Consider the following 22,177-nt stretch of genomic DNA (forward strand, 5'->3'; position numbering starts at 1 on the left):
AACTTACCCAATCACAGAAAAAAAATCGACACATAGTCTCACTCATCTGCAACACCTAACCTGAATCTGCTCAAGATGCCTTACATACCCAGCAAGCACCTCATGGACTAGACAATAAGATGTATGGGAGGGCGGGGAGGGAATCAAAGGGTGGAAAACAGTAATCTGGACCCAAATGGCAATGGTACCATAAATTAACTTTTATTCTATTATCTATCTCAATCATCTTATTCATCTACCAGTCTCTATATTTATATGTCAACATAGTCATCCATGCACTTATCAACTTATTTTCCTACCAATCTACTTTTTCATTTTTCTTCTCTCCTGTGCTTTCCTTCCTTCCATTTAGTTACCTCTCATTTATTTACTTTCATTTAGTAGCTGCCCCATAGTAGTAGACTTTGGGTAGAATAATTGTGAAAATGGCTTATTGTTTGTCTTTTAGAAGTTTACATTCTGTTTGAGGAGCAAGAAACTCCAATATAGTAAGTATATCCAGTGCTAATTGGGGCTCAGTCTGTGTCCAATACCTAGGTGGCCTTTGTGGCTGGTCATACAAGAGGTAGTCAGCCTGACATTGCCTCAAGACCAGTACAGCCTTGCAGGTTGTTCAGTGCCCAGTCCTTGGGCCAGTTCTGGTGTAGCTTTCCTGCCATCTAGCATAGAGTCCTAGGGATGAGCACACATGGTTCCTTGGATTCTTTAACAGACAAAGTGCATTTGGCAAAATTTCCCTTGAATATATTTAAAAATACATGTTTTATTTAAGGAAAAATGACTATTATAAATTTCTGACCCATTTGAGCCTTATACCATTGTAGTATTCTTTAAAAACCAATCATGTCTAATAAGGCTTTTTACCTTGTTTAATGACTTTAAAATTCTCTTGTCTTGCAATCAAAACTCTGTAAGTCAATTTGGATGCCAAAGGGTTCAAGTTCAGTTCATATTGCTCAAGTCATGAATTCTGAAAGAATTTTAAATTATTTAAATGAGTTCTGCTGTCCCCAGGGATTAGACATATGTGGAATTTATGGTGGACTTCATCTGGGTTTTGAAGGATTGGGATTTTCACTGAGGATTTAATACCAATTTAGGGAAAGCTTGCTTTATGTATATGTAGTTTGCCCCAAGCACAGAAACTTGGCTTATGTTCCTAATTTCTGAGTAACTGAAAGTAAAGAATAGAAACTATGGTAAATTTTATTATGATGCTTTTCAACTGGATCTTGGGTTGTATCATAAAAGCCCTGGGGAGTAGATACTATCTGCATAGGGCTGATAAAGAAAGGCAGGCTCAGAGAGGTAGGAAGTAGCAGAGAAGGTTGTCAGGACTTCTGAATGTATTTCTTTCTGTATCTACCTGGCTCCCTAAACCAGTATGGCTTCCTCCAAGGCAAAGTGCCACATACTTTACATGGGCATATGACCTTGTGTAATCCTTGTTGTTTCGTCCTTTATAGGCTAGGAATTGAAGCTTTTGAAGTAGTCTGTCTTTAGTCCCAGAACAAGATGAGGCTGATTTGGAATTGAAGCCTGATTTTAATACTGTCTTAATTTCCACAGGCTGCTACAGTGCATTGTCATAAGCTTAAAGTATCAAGACATTAAAAATGAATGCTTACACAGTTCTGTAGCCCATGAATCTGAAGTCCTTATGTCAGCAGGGCTGGAGTTCTATAGCAAAAACTTTCTCTTGCCTCTTCCTACCTTTGGTGGACTCTCTAATACTTATTAGCATGTGTCTACTTCTTTCTTTATTCTGTCTCTCTGCATGCCTTTTCTAAGAACACTTTCTGTTTGAGTTGGGGCCATTACAGGTAAACCAAGAGTGTCCACATTACACAATCTTAAGATGTATCACATCTATGAAGACTGGCTTTTCAAAAGAAGACACATTCACATAACTCTGAGGTTAGATGGTAAGCATATCTGTTTGTGGGAGCCACTTAATGGCTGATGACAGACCTAACACTTTAACAGTCTCACTTTTTTCCCCTGTGGAAATAATGGTGCCAATAATATTTACTGCATAGTAATTCTAGGAGAGATGGATCCTACCTCTGAACCTTGACAGTTTTTCACTCAGTTCATGGAATGCTCATTGAATATCACGGGGAAGGCTATAATAATGAGCTGTTATAGCTCTACAGACTGATGGAGTAGTAAATGGGGTTAATCTTAAGCAAATGCAGTGAACCAGCCCTTGACCTGTAAAAATATACTCACAAACATTGGTCCAGTGATCACTCCTGCACTGTGTTTTGCCCACCTTTCTCCACCAGACTGCGTCAGAAGCTGTCACTAGCAACCTACTTGGCACCGAGAAGCTGAGTTCCCATCCTAATAGTTTTCTGCCTGGGGAGTTGAAAACATTCAGAATCTCAGTTCTCTGGGAACCTCACCACATGGAGATGGAAAACTTACTTTCAGAGTAGGTTACAGGGTTTTGCCTGTTGAAAAGAAGCAATGCATAGGGCTGGTAGGAAGAACACTATTGATGAATGTTATTTTAGTTTTCTTGGCACAATAAATCTTCAAACAAAATACTTAGCCAAAATTATCACCTATTTGTTGATACATTTTCTTAGGGATATGACAAGAGGAGAAAAAAATCCTTTCCTATGTATTGTCTAATGCAACTCTTACTTAAAATTTAACTTCTTAGAACTACATTAAATACCAACAATAAACCTCCTTTATCCCCATCTATTCTGCCCATCTAGCACAAACACCCTCAAAGAGTCTCTGTATTTCAATGTCTTTGTGTTTTCTAAGCTTCTTGACTAAGTCTGTTGAGTACCATCTCCATGGAAACAAAAGCAACATCTGAAGTACTATTTCTATAACACATTCTTTTTATTTTATTTTTTGAAGCAGGGTCTTGCTTTAGCCTTGGCTGACCTGGAATTCACTTTGTTGCTTCAGGGTGGCCTCAAACTCACAGTGATCCTCCTACCTCTTCCTCTCTAGTGTTGGGCAGGATCAAACTCACAGTGATCCTCCTACCTCTACCTCTCTAGTGTTGGGCAGGATTAAAGGCATGTGCCACCATGCCTGGCCACACATTCTTTATCCTGCACACTTGAAAGTCATCTCGATACTCTCAAGGTTAATACCACTCACTTCTCTACACACACACACACACACACACACACACACTAGCCTGCATAGCCATATTCAGCCTTCTTTCTGTGGGGAAGCAGGTAAGTGCAGACCAAACATCCCAAACATTCTGTTTTACAAATGCTTGGGAACTTTATCAGTAACTTTTGCATTTCTGTGAACAAGCACCTGACCAGAAGCAACTTAGAGAAGGAAAGAGTTTGTTTTGGTTTACATTTCAGGGAGTTCTTTTCATCATGAAGGGAAAACTATGAATTGAGAGCATGAAGCAGAGTTTATTATATTGCAGCTAGAAGCAAGAAGCCAAGGATGAATAGAAATTGTGGCAACGCTATGAAACCTCAGGGCACCCAATGAGTGGCCCACTTCTTCCAGCAATACTCTACCTTCTACTGGGTACCCATGTAAGCCAGATACTCAAAGTGGTGCATAGGTTTGGGGTTCATTTACAGTGGCTAGAGACCCTAGCACTCCCATCTTCTCTCTGCAATAAATAAATAAATAATAAAACTATTTTAAAACTCAGTTTTTCATGGCTGGAGGGATTGCTTAGTGGTTAAGGCATTTGTCTGCAAAGCCAAAGGCCCCACGTCAGCCAGACGCACAAGGGGTCACATGCGTCTGGTGTTTGTTTGCAGTGGCTGCAGGCCTTGGTGCACTCATTCTCTCTCTCTCCTTCTTTCTCCATCAAATAAATAAATAAGTTTTTTTAGAAGAATGAATCATTGGATAGATTTGTCAATGTTATTCAACTTTTTAGCCTAGTCACCTACATTTCTATCAAAAAAAAAAATTGCCCCAACTGCTTCTTTCCTATGTTAGTCCATTTTATATTATTGAAACAAACACCCATGATAATGATGATATAAACTGTAAAAAGTTATTTGGGTTCACAACTCAGAAGTTTCTAGCCACAACTAGGTGGGGTCACTTCATTTATGCCTTTAGTGAGTTCCTTGTATGAAAGAGCAGTGGGCAAGTCTCAGTAGAGAAATCACCTCACCCCATGGCCCAGAGCCAATAATCTAAAGAAATAGACCAAGAGACTAATGCTCAACAGTAACTTTCAGTGAAATACTCTAGTGACCTAGGACCCCTCACAGAGCCCCATCTAAAAGTTCTACCACCTCTCAAAGGTCTTGCAGGCTGAGAACCAAGCCATTAACACATGGACCTTCAGGGAACATTCTAGATGCAAGCATTAGCTCTACCTCTGTTTCACTCCTTTCTTCCTTTCTTTTCTCCTTATCTTCAAGCCTGAAGTGGGTCCATGGTTTTTATTATCCTATTAGTACACCTATCCTCATGCAAGTTTGAATGTACCTTGTCTGAAACGTTTGCTTGGGATCAGTGTTAAGATTTTAGATGCTTTCAGATTTTTGAAATATTGCACATGTATAATGAGTTAGTGTGAAGATATAGGATACAAGTCAAAACACAGAATTCATGTAGGTTTGATAGGCATCTTATACACATGTCCTAAAGTTAGTCTTACATAACTTTGTAAGCTGTGTTTTTACTGAGCTATCTTATGAGGTTAGCTGTGGAATATACTTGTGTCATATTGATGATTAAAATTCAGAGTTTAGATTTTCTGGTTGGGAATATTCAACCTGTACCTCTGAAAGAAGGGACTTGAAATCTATTGACATTTGCCCTATTTATATTATGTAATGTTGATGTGAGTCAGATAGTTATTGATTACTCACCTGTGGCAAGATTTTAGTGTGTTGAATGACCTTATACCAGTTCTCCTGGCCTAATGGTAAATTAAATAGTTTTCCAAAATGGGAGATAGGGAAAATGGAAGCAAGGTTGTGGTGAATAAATACAAGAATCAGAATTCCATTCACACAACCTCTGAAACCATATCCTATGCTATTTTAAAGTTTCACTTAAAACTTTGGGAAGGAGACAATATTTAAAATTATCTTCCCTAATTAAGCTTGAGTATCTACCTTTCCTATGAATAAGATGTAAAGCTTTGCCTGCCTGGTCTTCTCCCATTCCTGAAGGCATTGTCTTTCCTCTTTGTGGGAGCCCTGACATATGCTGTATCCTTAGCAAAGTACCCACTCTGAGATCAGTGGTCTGATGGGCTGTGATAAGGTGGCTTCATGAGCACATTGTATAGCAGATTGCAGCTGCTTCTTAATGATACCACAGCAGTGCCACTCAACCCACCTGAAATGGGCCCTGCCAAACTCAATCAGAAGGTAGATGCCAGGGACAGCATATGAAATAAGTCATGTGAGCTGAGTTCTTCCAGGGCATGAGAGACATTAACTACTAAGCTAGCTTTTTCCCACTAGGAAGCTTAGAGCAGGCCACGTCTGAGAGTCTGAAGGCTGATCCTGGGTCTGAAGACAGAGCATCTAAGCTCTCATGAAGAACTCACCCCAAAAGACTGACTACCATTATTTTGGAGACAATGCTATGATTGCAACCCTGGGCAAACTTCCTTCTAGCCTGCATCATGAGCATACCCATGTACTGTGACAAAAAAAAAAAAAAATGCTTTTCCTTCTGTATTTGTTATGTCCTTGTTGCCATGAGAAAGTATCCAATAAGAAAAAAGCAACTTCATATGCTTATCATAAACTGCAGACTCAATGAACAATGTTTAACTGGTACTGCATAAAGCATGAGATTAGATATTCCTAAAATGTTTACAGTAACATAATGTTTGGGATCAACAAAAGTAGTCATTGAACTACAGGGTGATTGACTATGAAGCACAGTTGATCCAGACTCATTAATAAAAACAGTTCTATAGTAGATGGTGCTTGCTTTATGCAATGTTAAGTGTCAGGGCTTTGAAACCTGTTTCTCCTTTTGTTTTCACTTTCTCAAGCCCTCAGTTATTGAACATCAGAACCAATACTAGGCTTCACATATATCACAAAGTGTAATCCATATTCTGACCATATGAGGTCTGCCTAAGAATCTCCCTTTTATAGGTGAAAAATAAACCTGAGTCTAAGAAAGTTCCATGAATTACAGTTAGTGGTTGGAGAGTGCAGAGCTGAATTTCAGTGTGACCTGAATGTCACACTTGTGCTTTCTGCTCCTGGGATTCTCCTTCCCTGTAGCTTTCAAAAGAGGTATGTTTATATCCTATTTATAGAGAAGAACTCAGAGTTTGTCTAAGAATATACATAAATAGAAGGATTGGATTTTGAACCCAGGACTCACTGACTCTAAAGCCCAATTTCACTGTTGTTTATTATTAAGAAATCAATCTGAGGGCTGGAGAGATGGCTTAGCGGTTAAGTGCTCGCCTGTGAAGCCTAAGGACCCCGGTTCGAGGCTCGGTTCCCCAGGTCCCACGTTAGCCAGATGCACAAGGGGGCACACGCGTCTGGAGTTCATTTGCAGAGGCTGGAAGCCCTGGAATGCGCCCATTCTCTCTCTCTCCCTCTATCTGTCTTTCTCTCTGAGTCTATCACTCTCAAAAAAAAAAAAAAAATTAAAAAGAAATAAATCTGAGATGGAAATCACGTGTTTATACCCATGTGATTTGTTTGTTTCAGAAACATGTTCTGGTCTTTTTGAGTGTTGTAAAAGCCATGTTTTGCAAACTCCAAGTTGTAACAGAAAGAAGGTTGTTAAAGGACTGGTAAGAGTTATTGCCCAGAAAAACCTGCTGGAAAGGTTTCAGTGTCAATCTTATTGTTACTTTTAAATTAGCAGTGACTTCAAGACCCTTTGAAGTGGTTGGCATGGAATGCCTACATCCGAATAGCAATCATGGTAGGGTACTCACAGCAGGTATGAGCTTCACTGACAATTCCTCTTTGGCCTCAGCTCAGGGAGAAGCTGGATAGGAGGTGGAAAGATTTTTGGAGCAGACTTCTAGCTGACATGAATTGCTAGGAAGACCCAATTAGCCTGCCTCTCTCACTAGCAAAAGCCCAAGCAGAAGGGATGAATTACTTGTGACAGTGGCTGGCGGCTGCTGACAACTTCAGAGACCACCCATGCGGCCTTTCTATATCCAGCTGATGACCAGACCAGCTGGAGCTCTGATGCTCATGGTTTGATGGAATTCAACCTTATGCTAAGGTCCAAGACTGAATTCAATGGTACTTCTTTTCTGAAACTGTTGACATGTCCTGAAATTTCTTTCTTTAAGTATAGCCATCCCGTCTACTCATCTCTTCATCTAGCCAGCCAGCCCTCCATGTATCCATCCAGTACTGAATAATTTCCTTCTATGTCCCTGATGTTACTAGGCACTAATCCTCAGGTAGATGAGTTACCTTTCTCCTCGTGATGTTAAAAATCTTGTGAACAGTGGAGAGACTACTCAGTGGACAGAAGAGCAATGTGTCTAAAGTATCAATAAAGCCAGGTTGCCAAGGTTATGTCTTAAATATTAGTTTGATATTTTTACATAAAGAACTTAATTATTAACATGAGAAGAAATAAGAACCTGTTTAAACTTTCATGTACTTATGCTTTAGGGGCATTTCTATATTAAATTACATATCCAAAGAGGAATTTCAGTTTTTAATGACTTGAGGTTCAAAAGACTAAACACTGACCTTTTATAGAGGAGAATATAAGTAGTAAGCTAGGAGTTCTGATAAAGAATGCTTAGGATCTGTGGAATGATAAGTATATATTAGTGTACTTGCATGTGTGCCCATGTGCCTAGGCCTGTGTGTGTGCACAGTCAGGGAGTATAGAAAAGAATAGGTGTTCCCTCCTGTCTGCTCCTCTAATGCCTAAGCCATGCATCTATTCTAGCTCTAATTTACCATATGCGTATATCAACTCATAGAAGGTGCAGTGGGACTCAACCCAGCCCAACTCCTGCTGGCATCCCAGTAGGACAGGCCTGTAGTACCTTACTGAAAGGAGTTTTCTGCCTGAGATATTATTCTGCATCACATGCCAGGAGGACAGAAGCATCAATGGGTTACCTTTCTCAGGAACATCCTTCCCTTCAACTGGAATGGATGATGACTAACTTGGTTACTGAGCCTGTAGGCTGAATCTCTCAGAAGCAGGCTCCATAGCATGCCCCAGAGTTGCCCATGTAGGACTAAGTTTTGCAATAGTCAGCACAAAACATGCCCTCTTTCCCTGCCCAGTCTCATTTGCCTGTTTCTCTGCCATATGTTATGGATTGCCCTCAGATAAAGCCCTTGGACACCCATCCTGGTCCAAGCCTTGCTTCTAATGGAATCAAGCCAAAGACAGTGATTTTCCTCTCAGGGAAGGGTGGTGTCCAGCACATAGCCTGGACATGTTGGAAATAACATTTTTCTTAATGACCCATTTGGGTTCTGATCTACTTAGGCCTTTCCTGGCACTTATTTCTTTCTGGAGCATGCTATCCTGCCACCTGTGACTCTGCTTCTTCCTGCTTCCTTCCATGGCTGGTTCCTCAGAATCTCATTCCTGGGCCCTTTGGATTTCCCTCAATGAGGAGTAGGTCTCAGTAGCCTGTATTTTACTCTGACATGCCTGCATTAAATGGAACTATCTGCTCCCAATGGTGGTCCAGCCCTGAGAAGGGCTGTTCTTAATGTGAACATGGGGTGATGACCATTATCAGATGGCTCAGGTCACAGTCCTTGCCAGATGACCACTGCCATGGACAAGTCTCATGTTCGTAATCTGACAGAAGAAGTAGCTTTGATATTATAGAGGTTTTCTAAGGATTAAATAACATGAAATGTAATTGAATTTAGTGAGAGATACATAATTGTTATTCTTGTCAATAATCAATAATTAGTCATTTTTTTTCCAAAGGGTAGATAGAAGACTTTGGTAGAGCGCATATAGTAACATTACATACATTCACACTTAGTGAGTGCTCCCATAGTCACCTAACCACACTCAGTGAGTGCTCCAGTTTCATCTAGACCCAAATCTGGTGAGTGCCTATAATCTTTACAGGATTCTGAGGCTATCTCCAGGTCTCATAATCACACGGACTATCATTCCAGTTCCCTATACTAAATATCCTCATATTCTGGAGACTTCCTGCTGGGTTGAGCCTTTGAAAGTAGTAACACTTGGTGCCTGTTCTCATAAAACTAACATTCTACCAAGACATCAAAGACTGATCTTTCATTATGACCACATTCTCTCCCATCTTGAGGATAGATGCATTTGTTCCATCAACAAAACATGCATAGTGGGTTCTAGGGAGACGACTCGGTGGTAAAGTGCTTGCTATGTAAGTATAAAGACAAGTTTTCTTCCTTCATATAGAAGAAACCTAATCTAAGTTTATTCTGAGAGTAGCGTTTTAATTCAGTTTTTCTTATTTTTTCTCTCTTCCTCTTTCACTAAAAATAATAGACATCAGGAAAGTAATTTATTGGTGTTTTATAAAAAGGCTGCATACATATACCCCCCTCTTTCCCATCCAAATTCTGCTGAGGGTCCTTAGTGAGTTTATTGGTATTCACTGTGGAGACCAAGGGACCTTAGTGAGTCTCTGCAGAGATGAGGGAAGCATGGTATCTCAGGCTATTCCTGCCTACCTAAAGGCTCTTAAAATCATTCCTCTCCCTCTCCCATGATATTTCTTGAGCCTTGGTGGGCAAGAGAAAGATCTGCTTTAATGTTCATTTCTCTATAGACTCCAGATCTCTGTTTTTATGAAGTTTGATTGACCTCAGTTTTTATCATTATTTTCCTGGAACTGGTTTTCAGGCTAGCTGTGAGAGCAGTATTTGTGTCACCAATTTTCCTATAATGACTTCTAGGCCTAGGCAGATGAGATAGAGGTGACCCATCTGATGTTAGATAGTGGATTCACTCTTCTTGATATATTAATGTATCTTTGCTCTCACCCAGATTCTCCTCCATGTATAAAATATAACAGATTCTCCAACCAAAAGTAAGAACAGTTTGAATGAAAGGGGACAATCCTAGTCATTAGAAAGAGATATTGATGTGCATATTCATTCTTAGTTAGAGAGCAGTTCCTTGGAGGTTCTCTCTGGAACTTATTTGATTCCTGTTCTGAAGAATTTGGTTTGGTTCCTAAATCCATATATGGGTTCATCCCCCACTGAGCAGTTCTCATGTCCAGTCCAAGAAGTTGATTACCTACATCAGCTTTGTGCCACTATTACACAAGTGTATACTTATTCCTTGGCTGGAGAGTTGATTTTGTAATGGAAGGGGCTCCTGATTAATCAATCAGTTGGAAACTGTTATTCCCCTGATGCTGTCATAGGTCTTTCCAGCATTAAGAGATGTAGCTGTAATGGAGTGGATTCCCTCTCAGTTCCAGTCATGATCTCTATGTTCTGTGGCTGCAGGCTGTGCTGTCTTCAGCAATAGGGGCTTACCTTTTAACTCTTGTGGCTAACCAAGTGTTTTCGCAATAGCCTGTATTATTTTGGGAACCTCATGTTTCCCTGACCACCAGCTCACTATGGTGGGGAGGGAATGCATCTTTGGCCCTTGGAATTACCAGCCAGCACCCATGGTTTCAGTTAGATTAATGCTTTCTTCACCTTTTATGGAGCTCTTCAGTTTGGGTCCCCCTCTCCCTATTGAGGGTAATGACTTGAAGAGTAGTATACTGAAGAAGACTTGATTTTTATCTCTAGTACCCAGGTAAAATGTTGGGATGGTGGCCTGTGCGTGCATTCTTAGTGCTTGAGTAGCAGAGAGAGGTGGATCCCTAGTTCTTACTATCTAATGTAGCCCAGTCAGTGAACTCTTGGTTCAGTGTAGACCTTATTTCAAAAAAATTGGTTTATAGTGACTCAGGGAACCAGTGTTGACCCTTGGCCTCCAAAGACATGAACATACATGTACATAAGCATAAGCACACACACACACACACACACACACACACACACACACACACACACATACACACATTCACATACACACTCACATTCACCTCACACATACACTATGACAAGGAAACCTGAATATATTATATTCCCAGACTGTCCCCATGGCATGTATTGTATAGGGAATTTATACTTTGATCTTTTGAAGTGTAACCACATCCAAAAAGTGCAACAAGTCGCCAGGAGAAGGAAAGAGAAAAACATTCAGTCCATAGACAAAGGAATTCCAGGAAAGAACATGAGACTATGGAAAGGCATGGAGGTGTGAGAGAGTAGGACATAGCCATGACTGGAGCCTACTAGCACTGGGGCTACAAGCTGCAGTGGAGAAAATGGGCATGGGTGCACAGACATGCTAGGGCACAATGCCAAGTGTGGTCATGCTGATGGGCAATCTTCTCCATTGAAGAAGCCCAGCTGAACATGGTTTAGGTGAAATGGGCACACAAGAAGGTTCTGGACCCAGAACAGCTGAATGTAAAGTGACACGTGTCACTAACTCATCTGTGTGTGTTACATCTCAGTTCCCTTCAGACTGTTTCCATGTTGCTTTCTTACTGAAAGATGAAATGAAGAATTCTAATGGAATGAGGGATTCATACACAGTCATAGAGAAGTCTGGAATTATTTCCTTCTGTCTTACTGAATTGAAATGAAAAGTAACTTGTGTTAAATAAATCCCGAGGAAGGCCTTTTTTGGGTCGGCAGTACTGGGATGCAGCAGGACTGAATTTACTGTCCCAGAGACAGGGTTTGGGAAAATCTGACTGGCTCAGCTTGTGCTACTCACACACCTGTATCTGAGGCAACACCAGGTCTTTTTTTCAGAAAGAACAGTACCTGTATTGAGAACAGATAATAGACCCAAAGGTTGGAATACAGGAGACAGAAGTTGTTTTCTGATTTTAAGCAGGGAGAGGAAAGAGGTGTGTATGTGTTTAGAAGGTGAGCCAGGTGCTGAATGGAGGTGTGGATTGGTAGGCATGGGGTGGGGGGAGACAGGAAGTGGGGCCCTTAATGTGAGAACCCAAGTAGTAATTCTCACAGAAGTTGCACAGGGAGCAGTGGGACTCTGGGTGGATAAGACAGAGGACAAAGGTACTGAGGCTCCTTTCAGGTCCAAACTGGAGGCATATGCAAAGTCATAGAAATGATTGGCAGGATCTTTAAAAGGTCAGTGGCAACATCCCAGACTATTTGTGCTTGCATGGAAGTAAATTGTGGGCAAGACACAAAAAGCCTGTTTTTTTTTTTTTTTTTTTTTTTGGTTTTTTGAGGTAGGGTTTCACTCTAGCTCACGCTCTCCTGGAATTCACTATGGAGTCTCAGGGTGGCCTTGAACTCACGGTGATCCTCCTACCTCTGCCTCCCGAGTGCTGGGATTAAAGGAGTGTGCCACCACGCCCGGCTTGTTCTTTGTTTTTGATCACATTTGAGTTGAGTAAGACCTTCTTGAGGCATTACTTCTGTGCCATACCTAAGATATTTTCTATTTTTCAAGATAAATAAAGCAAATTTCTGCCAGAAAACAAAAATATGGCATGGTTTTCCATTGCTTCCTCAGCCTTATCTTCTTCAGTTTCTCGTTTGGGTGCTACACAGTCCCATTTTCTCTATTATTAGAGAACAGAACCCATTACCTTACAGACTAAAGAAGTTATTACTAGTTGAGAGTGTACTGCAGATCAGGTGCTGTGCCAGATATTCTTCCTATGTTGCCATACCTGCTGAAATCTTCACCAAAACCTACTACTAAGCATAATTTTCTTTATTTTTAAAAATAGGGAAATAGACAGTAATATTAAGAAACTTTCGTAAGATTACAGAGCTAAGTGAGGATAGCAGCAGGGGAGAGCAGGTGTGATGAATATTTTCAGACACCATACAATACATAGCACTCCACCCTGTGGCCAGCTTGTGGGAGTCTCAATGGGAACAGCTGCAGGAATCCTGTGTGGATTACTCATCTGGTGTCTACCAGCACTTGGGATTGAGGACAGAGAAAGAAGGTTAAGGGCAGTCACAAAAATTCCAGAAATTCATTGAGAAATGAGTAAATAACCCCTGTGTACATATGGCAGTTGTCAATTCCAAGTGGTAAGCAATGTTGAAGAAGCTGCACTGACATGATCCTAGCATGACAGTGATCCTGATGTTTGTGGGACACTGAGCAGCCATGATGGTCTTCTCCTTCAGTGGCTCAGTGAGGATTGTGAGCCAGGCAGAACTGAGTGTATATTCCAACCCTAAATTGGATTTGTGAGTCTTACTTCATTTTTGCCATTTATTACCACTTAGCATTTTGAGAGGATTAAACAAAGTGAAGTAAAATTAGGAAAGTTTATGCTAAGATGTCAGGAGAGAAATATGGACTCAAATCCTCAGCTTCAAGGCCTGAGGAAATTGGCTGGGTGGGTAAGAACATTTACTATACAAGTATGAGAGCACCTGATTGGTCCAAAGATAGCTCCCCAGAACCTACATTAAATAGCTGGGCATGACCATGTATGCCAGTAACCCCAGTCCTGTGAGATGGGCAAGCTGAAGATCATTTGGGCTTGATAGTCACCTAATCAGATCCAAAACAGCAGCTCCAGAGAGTCACAGTGTGATGAAAACACACAGATAAGATATTGAGGAAGACACTTGAAGTTCTCCTCTGGTGTATCCAAGTATGCCCATGGAATTCATGCATCTCTACACACATGTACACAATAAACACACACACACACACACACACACACACACACACACACACACACACACCATACTAGAATGCAAAAGATTAAGGAAGAAAATCAATGTTCTGTTTTTAATGAGTTTTCCTTGCTGCGTCTCATCTGCTAGATTTTCTTCCCACAGAATAAGAAACATGGTTGGTGGAAGACTCAGGAAGCACATATAAGCAAACTGATTAAAAGTTCCCAGCATGTACTCAGTTTCTCTGCCTTCCCTGGACAAATATCATGCCTCTGATTTTTCCATTCCTCCTGAAGTTTACAGTATATCCTCACAAAAGATTTGCTGAACTTGAACCCTCAGTATCTGTGAATATTATCTTTTTGGAAATAGGATCTTTGCAGATTTTATCAAGTTGAAATGAGATCACTGGGGTGTGCACCTAATCCACCATAACTGATTCCTTCAAAGGAGATATAAATACCTTGTGAAGAATAGACTATTATGGAAACAGAAGTTGAAATGTTTTAGCTTCAGGACAAGCAGTATCAAAAGCTACTAGAAGTTAAGGGAGGCAAGGATGGACCTGGGAAAGAAGAATGACCTTGTCATCCTCACATTGATTGCAGATTACCAGCCTTAAACAGTGAGAGAATAAACATCTATTGTTTTGCACTGGAAACTTTAATATTTTTATATTGCAACCCCAGGGAAGCTAATACTGATTCTAAGTTGTACACAGTTCCTTTTATTACTGGAGGAGTGTGAATAAATGAGTGCCTTTGGTTAAAGTTCTGAGCCAGGATGAAGGCAATCTGGCTTGTGAAGGGTAAAGAAGTAGTTTTCTATTATATTTCTGTTCTAAATTAGATAGGAATAGGTGAAGGTATGTAAAAGAATAGCTTAGACTAGGGAGGAAACTAATATATATTAAACACATGTGTTTCTCACACAGGAAAATTATAAAGATCTCAATCCTCACACAGTCTGTGAGATGTTCTTATTTTATATTATCCAAATGAGGAAACCTAAGTTGAGATTATAGGAACTCAACTCAAGGTCCTTGTGAGAGGATGAAGATGAGCAGTTCCAAATAGTTTCAATGTCTCCCTTTCCCACTCTAATGACCTTTCTTCTTCATATAGAATAGTTAAAACAGTAGAAATCAGGTTGCGGTGGGTTTTAACAAGTTTCAAGAAGAGATGATCTGGAGACGTCCTTATAGAGACACCCAAGCAACTTATGGAGGAGAAGTAGAACACAGTAAGGCCATGGTTCTCCCGCCAGCCTGCTCTGATCCAAGTTTGCCCTCTCCACTTTTGTCGTGTTGTTCCTTCTCTCTGTGCTTCCACTTCTCTATCTGTCATACGGTAGTAAAAGGGACAAGAGAAAGGTCTGTAAGGAAGCTAAATTAAACATTAAACACACATAAAGCAGATCCTATCACATGATGAACACAACAGAGTGATTATTGCTCTTATTATTTTTTAGCATGCAAGTTGTCACCTATTCTAGGAGCCCCAGCCCCTTCCAGCAGGCACAATCATACCACTAGGATGTCAGTCTCTCTTTAGCACGGCTCTCAGGATGCTTTGTTGTTCTGCTCTATACCATAGTAGTTTCCAAAGTTCAATGATTCTGGGATATTATGAATTCAATTAGACAGCCTAATGTTATATAGTTTAACTGCACCTTTCATAAAGCATTTTGATATTATCTTGAAATACTTGATATTTTTGATAAATGTTTGATATTATGTTCAAATACTATGATGTTTCAAAACTAGGAATATGATCTGAAAGGTAAGTTCATGAAATGCTCAGACACCACGTCCAGCCCTGTGATAGTTAATCCTCATTGTCAACTTGATTGATTTTCCTAATAACCTAGGAGACATAGGTGTGGGCTTCTCTGTGAGAGGGTTAACCAGAATACTCACTCAGAATGTGGACAGCACCAGTCCATAGACGGGGGCTCTAGACTGAATCAAAATGGAAAAAGGTGAAGTAAAATGAATGGCTGCATTTATCTTTTTCTGTTTTCAGACTGCAAACATAGTGTGATAAGCTATCATGCCTTCTGTGACATAGTGGACTATATCCCTTCTAATAGTGAGCCAAGTAATTATTTCTTCCTAAAATTGCTTTTGTCAGAAAATTTGTCTCAGCAATAAGAAAAGCAACTGATATAAGCCTTAAAGTAAGAAATTGTTACTAGTGTGCTCTCTCTCCCTTTCCTATGCCATTAATGGTGGTGGCATGTGCTTTCTTTTTTATAATATTTTTTTATTGACAATTTCTATATATACAGACAAAAAACATGGTATGTCCCTCCCTCCCCTGCTTTCCTCTTCATAACTCTTCTCTCTGACATATCCCCACCCTCTCTCCATTAGTCTCTCTCTTAATTTGATGTCACCATCTTTTTGTCCAATTATGAGGGTTTTGTCCTATTATGAGGGTATTTTCTAGGTATTGCTAGACACTGCATTGTCTTGCATATCAAAGCCAATTTCTGTCTGGATAGTTGTATATAAGGAGTGGTACCCTTCTTTTGGCTCTTACATACTTTCTGCCACCTCTTTAGCAATGGACCCAGAGCCTTGAAGGGTGTGAGATGTCTCAGTGCTGGACGCTCCTCCATCCCACTTCTTAGTGCTGTGTTGCCTTTTGGGTCATCCCAGTGGTCATCACCATCTGAAAATAGAAGCTTCTCTAACCAGAAGTAAAAGTAGCATTAATATATGAGTATGAACATTAAGTATAGTGCTTTCAGGGCAATTTGGTGAGAGTGATATATGCATTTATCTAGACAAGAGCAAGGCTCTTGACATCCCCTGCCATAGGCTTTTGATTAGGATTTCAGTACCAGGCAAGTATTCCCTCCCATGGAGTGGGCCTTCAGTCCAACTAGAGAGCAGGTGGTTTCCCCACAGCAGACATGCCACTGTTGCTCTAGTTCAGTTATTTGGCCTGCCTGGCCAAACCTGAGGCTTCTGATGACTTCTGTCTCCTATAAGGCTGCACACAGTGCAGCTTTCCTCAGCTTTCAGTTGGCTGGTCTACAGGGAGAAGGTTTTCTGCTAAGCACCGGCTTGCTTTTTCAGTGACTTTGCTACTCAGGCATGTGAAGTCTTCAGCAATAGGATTTTACCATCTCTTTCTCAAGGGAAACCAAGGACCTTGGCAATAGCCTGTGATGTTTTGGAGGCAATAGGGGCCTCCTTGGTCAACAACTCACTGGAAGGTAGCCTCTTCCTGGCACTGAAAATTTTCTAGTAACAACCTACGGCTTCTAGATGTGCCATTATTCAAGAAAGTAGATTTTCATAAACCTTATTCAGAATATTTTGAATTTTTATTGACACCGCCCCCACCGACCCTTCGTTTATAGTCTCTTCTCCTGACCTAGCTTAGGCCTTTCCCCTCCCTGTAATCTGTTCTTCTACTTACATATATATATATATATATATATATATATATATATATATATATATATATGTACCATCCCATAAAATTCTTCCCTCTCTTCCCTCTCTTATAGCTTTGTTTCTAGCTTTCTAGCTTATGGGCCTCTGCTACCGATTTTTGGTTCCAGCTCACACACAAGTCTTTACATTTGTAGAGACTTTTTTCTTTCATTTGTATACATATGAGAGAGAGCATGCAACATTTGGCTTTCTGAGCCTGGGTTATCTCACTTAGTATAATTCTTTCAGATCCATCTATCTCCCTGAAAATTTCATAATTTCATTTTTCTTTACTGCTGAATAGAACTCCATTGTGTAAATGTACCACATCTTTATTATCCATTCATCTGTGGATGGACATCTAGGCTGGTTCTATTTCCTAGCTATTTTGAATAGAGCAGCAATAAACATGGTTGTGCAAGTATATCTAAGGTAGTAAGAAGAGTCATTAGGATATATGTCTAGGAATGCTATAGTTCGGTCATATGTTAAATCTATTTTTAACTGTCTCAAGAACATCCACACTGATTTCTACAAGGGCTGACCCAGATTACATTCCTGCCAACATTGCAGAAGGGTTCCCCTTTTACCTCATCCTCGCCAACATTTATTTTCATTTGTTTTGTTCATGGTAGCCATTCTGACTGGAGAGAGAGGAAATCTTAAAGTACTTTTAATTTGCATTTCCCTGGTGGCTAAGGATATATGTACTTGCCATCTATCCATCCATCCATCCATCCATCCAACCAACCAGGGGTCTTCTTTCCAGAAAGACTTTTTCATTCTGGGAAGTACCCTAAATTCAGAAACACAAGATATCCCATGGAAATCTTACACATTGGGAAGTTTACTTATATCTAGGTACTTGTGCTGCCCTGAAGTAGAGCAGGAATGAATTGAGTGGGGTGTGCTTTAGGATATTTAAATATGCATTAAACATTTCTACATTATAGTGACTATTTCTCTAGAACCAAATCAGATTGGTGTCGTCTGACAGGACAACTCTATCAGTTTGCTTCACTGTATGAAAACAATCCCTCGGAACAATTTAAAGTGGGAAAAGCTTACTTGGTTCATGTTTTCAGAGGATGAAGTCAAACATGCTGGGAAGATGTAACACAGTTGAGCAGTTCATGTCATGGAGAACCAAGAAGACTACAGGAAGAGGGACTAATAGTACTTATCCTGGCTTTCTCTGTCCACCTCCTTTATTCCACCTTCGCCCCAGCTCATGGGGAATGGTGCCACCCACATTCAGGATAGGTCTTTCTCCTTCACTTACTTGTCTCTACAAACATCCATAGGTTTTCCAGTTGAGCTGACAATGAAGGTGCTTATTAGAAAGTACAAAACCAATAGAGGGAACTTTCTAGCTTTGAGGACTTTGCTCACCAAGTAGTTTGCATAGGAGTGGATTGATTGTCAGAGTGCTGGCATTGTAATTCTCTTCTCTCAAAGTAGTTGCCTTTCTGGCCTTGAAAAACAAAATGGCCCATGTTTCTCTGCTACAACTGCCAGATCTTGAGTTTTCATTCAAAACACATTTATTTATTTAAATGCTCAAAAAAAAAACAAAACAACAAACTTGTTGATCTTGGAAGTGAGAAGAAGGAAGTTATCCATTAGATATGCACATTTAAAAAAATTTTTGAGATAGGGTTGTGTATAGGTTGGCCTTGAAATTACTATGTAGTAGGGGTGTGATCTTGAACTTTTGATCCTCTTGCCCCCACCTCCCAAAGACTATAGTCACAGATATGCACTCTTATCCTCACCCATGAATACACACTATGTGTGAGCACCTGTCAGGATTTGATAAAAACAGTAGTAAGAAGTGATTACTTAAGGTTTTCCAGAGAAATAGAACTAATAGAATATTGGCTCATGAAATTAAGGAGGGTGAAAAGTCCCAAGATGATCTGTCATCTGCAGCCAGGATACTTGGGCTTGGTATAATTTAACCTAAGCTAAAGGCCTGAGAAGCAGCAGCACTGATGGTGTAAAGCCCAGTTCAAGGTGTTAAGCCCTTGACAGAACTGATGGCACTGCCTATCCCCCACCCCCACACACACTGGGGAAGCAAGCGACTCTGGGAAACTCACAAATTCAATAGAACTACCTAGAAATTGTGTTTAATTTGGGTATCCATGGCACAGTCCAGCCATACACAAAAGTTATACAGCACAAGAAAAAAATAGAAAAAACCAAAATAATTTATGCAAATGCAATGATTCACTAATTTTTTTTAATTTATGAATTTTAAGATATGCACCTCACATAATAGCTAGAAAATGGATAAATGAAATGAACTTAAATACTATACATAAAATAAGACTAAGCAAATGCATTCAACACTAACAACAAAAGCATTCCATAAACACTGTTCTGTGTTTTCTTTTGTTTTTCTTTCAAGTTAGCATATATTATTTCCATAGCACCACTTTCATATCATTCTAGGCTATCCTTTATAATGTTTTGTGCTATTTAATTATATAAATATACTATAATTGTCCTACACACCACCCATTAATAAACATATAGATTATTTCCAGCTTGGAACATTTTATCTTTTTTGTTTTCTAGGCTATACTATAATGAATTTCCTACACTGCTGACAGTATGTGTGGATATACAAGTAGGAAATATCCCCTTCGGAGTGGAAATTTTGAGTTAAAAAGTATTTTTATATGTATTGACCCTTTTCCAAATTGGCCTTTAAACGAATTTATGCTAATTTATATTCCTATTATCAGTGTGTGAATATGTCTCCTCCAAATCTTGTCAAACACATATAGGAATCCCCTTTAATCTCTGTCAATGTGATAGGTAGAGATAACAATATCTTGATGAGTGAGGTTAAGCTTCTGTTCATGTAATTCTAAGTAAATTGCATTACTTTTTCCTAACTAAAACTTTACTTACTGCCGCACTCTGCATGTACTGCATGCATATACAACTAATATGAGAGAGAGAGAGAGAAAGAGAGAGAGAGAGAGATCTGGTGCTATTTTCTTCATATTAATATAATGACTTTTTATAAAATAACATGTTAATGTTATTTGATATAATTACAAGTTTTTGTTTACTTCCTTGTCACTTGTCTTTTAGTTTTATGTGTGGATTCTCTTGGGAGAATACACTCAAGAATTTGCTTTCCACGTTTTTTGTGGGGAAAAGCATTGATTTTTGCTTGCAGACTTGAGGGGGGAGAGGCTCCATGATGGCAGGGGAAAAGATGGCATGAGCAGAAGGTGGACAGCACTTCCTGGCCAACATCAGGCAGACAATAGCAACAGGAGAGTGTGCCAAACACTTGCAAGGGAAACTGGCTATAATACTCATAAGCCCACCTCAACAATACACCCCTTCCAGGAGGCATTAATTTCCAAATCTCTATCATCTGGAAACCTAGCATTCAGAACACCTAAGTTTATGGGGGACACCTGAATCAAGCCACCACATTCTGACCCATAAACTGATAACCAATGATGTAAAATGCAATGCATTCATCTAACTTTAAAACTCCCCATAGATTTATCAATCCCAATGTTTTTCTAACAGTCCCATAATCCAAGGTCTTTTAACTGAGCCATAATACCAAAAAATTTCCCCCAAACCCATAATGGCACAGAATAAACATTCACACTGCAAAAGATAGCACTGGGAATAGCAAAGAAATATTTAACCAATACAAGGTTTTAAACAACCACGGCAAATATCAAACTCTGTAGCTTCAAAGTCCAACAACTCTAGTCAGTGACATGTCTCCATGATAATTCTAACTAACCAGGAACAAGTCTCTGGAGTTCCAATTCCACCCCTTCAGCTAGGCTACTCACAGTCCTGGAAAACTTCATCAGCTGGCAGCTTTCCTTAGCAGCCATCTTGTGGTCCCAGCATCCACTGGGTCTCCACTGTAACCCACTCTTCATCCTCATGGCTCCATTGGGTCTCCATGCAGGCATCCAGCAAACCTGCTTGATACTGCCCATGGGCATTTCCAAATACAAAACTGTGTTACAAATACAAAACCCATGTTGCAAATTCAATGGCCCTCTCTTTCCTGAATTTCTTATACTCCATAATAGCAGGTTTCATGCCAGGTTTTTAAACTAGGGGGGAATAAAGCAGACTTTGAAGAACAGGACACTCCTTTAGCATTAAGGTCCTTTCAAAAGAGTTTGCATTCTTTCTGTTGTCCCAATGCAGGTTAGCTGGCCCAATCTCAGTAGGTTGTAATCTCTCATGCCATTGCAGGTGAACAGGCAGCAGTTTGGGCCCAAAGATTTCATTTTTCTCTGTGCCATATCCCTCTGCTCACACCACTCCATTTCTATGCAGAGAAACCCTGCCACAAATTCTCAGGACACAGGCATAATAGCAGGCCTCTCAAACTGCTTCTAGCCCAGTCCTGTTAAAGCTCTTTCTCACCCTCACAAGCCGAACTGCACAGTCCATAGTTCTTACTACATTCAGGTCTTTCAACTCTGACTAGAATAGTCCATCAAGCTGTAGTTACAGCACTGCAAGGCATCTCTTAGGCAAAGATTTCTAATCCTTCCACATTCCTCCTACAAAGCACCTCCAGAAGGCCAAAGCCACACAGTCAGGTGCCTAGCAGCAAATGACACCACTCCTTAGTACCAACTTTACTGTTGCTGTCAGGTTTGCATTGCTGGCAGTAAACACCTGATCAAGAGCAGCTTGTGGGAGAAAAAGGTTTATTTTTGCTTATAGGCTCAAGGGGAAGCTCCATGATTGTAGGAAAAACGATGGCATGAGCAGAGGCTGGACATCACACCCCGGGCCAGATTAGGTGGACAATAACAATAGGAGAGTGTGCCCTGCTTTCCACTCTTTAAAATAATCACGTTTATTATGATCTTGAGAATAATTTGTACATTTCCATTCTTGCTTAAGATTTTCTCTTATTTCTCTGACCCAACACAATGTCCTGAGCAGGCCTACAAATGTCTGGGACATTCTTTGTGTGATCACCAAATTATGCCAAGGCTTACAGATGTCCCTGTGACTGTCATCCTCCTTGTCCATTCTCTCTGCCATA

The sequence above is a fragment of the Jaculus jaculus genome, chromosome 11, assembly GCF_020740685.1.
Source record: "Jaculus jaculus isolate mJacJac1 chromosome 11, mJacJac1.mat.Y.cur, whole genome shotgun sequence".
NCBI lineage: Eukaryota > Metazoa > Chordata > Mammalia > Rodentia > Dipodidae > Jaculus > Jaculus jaculus.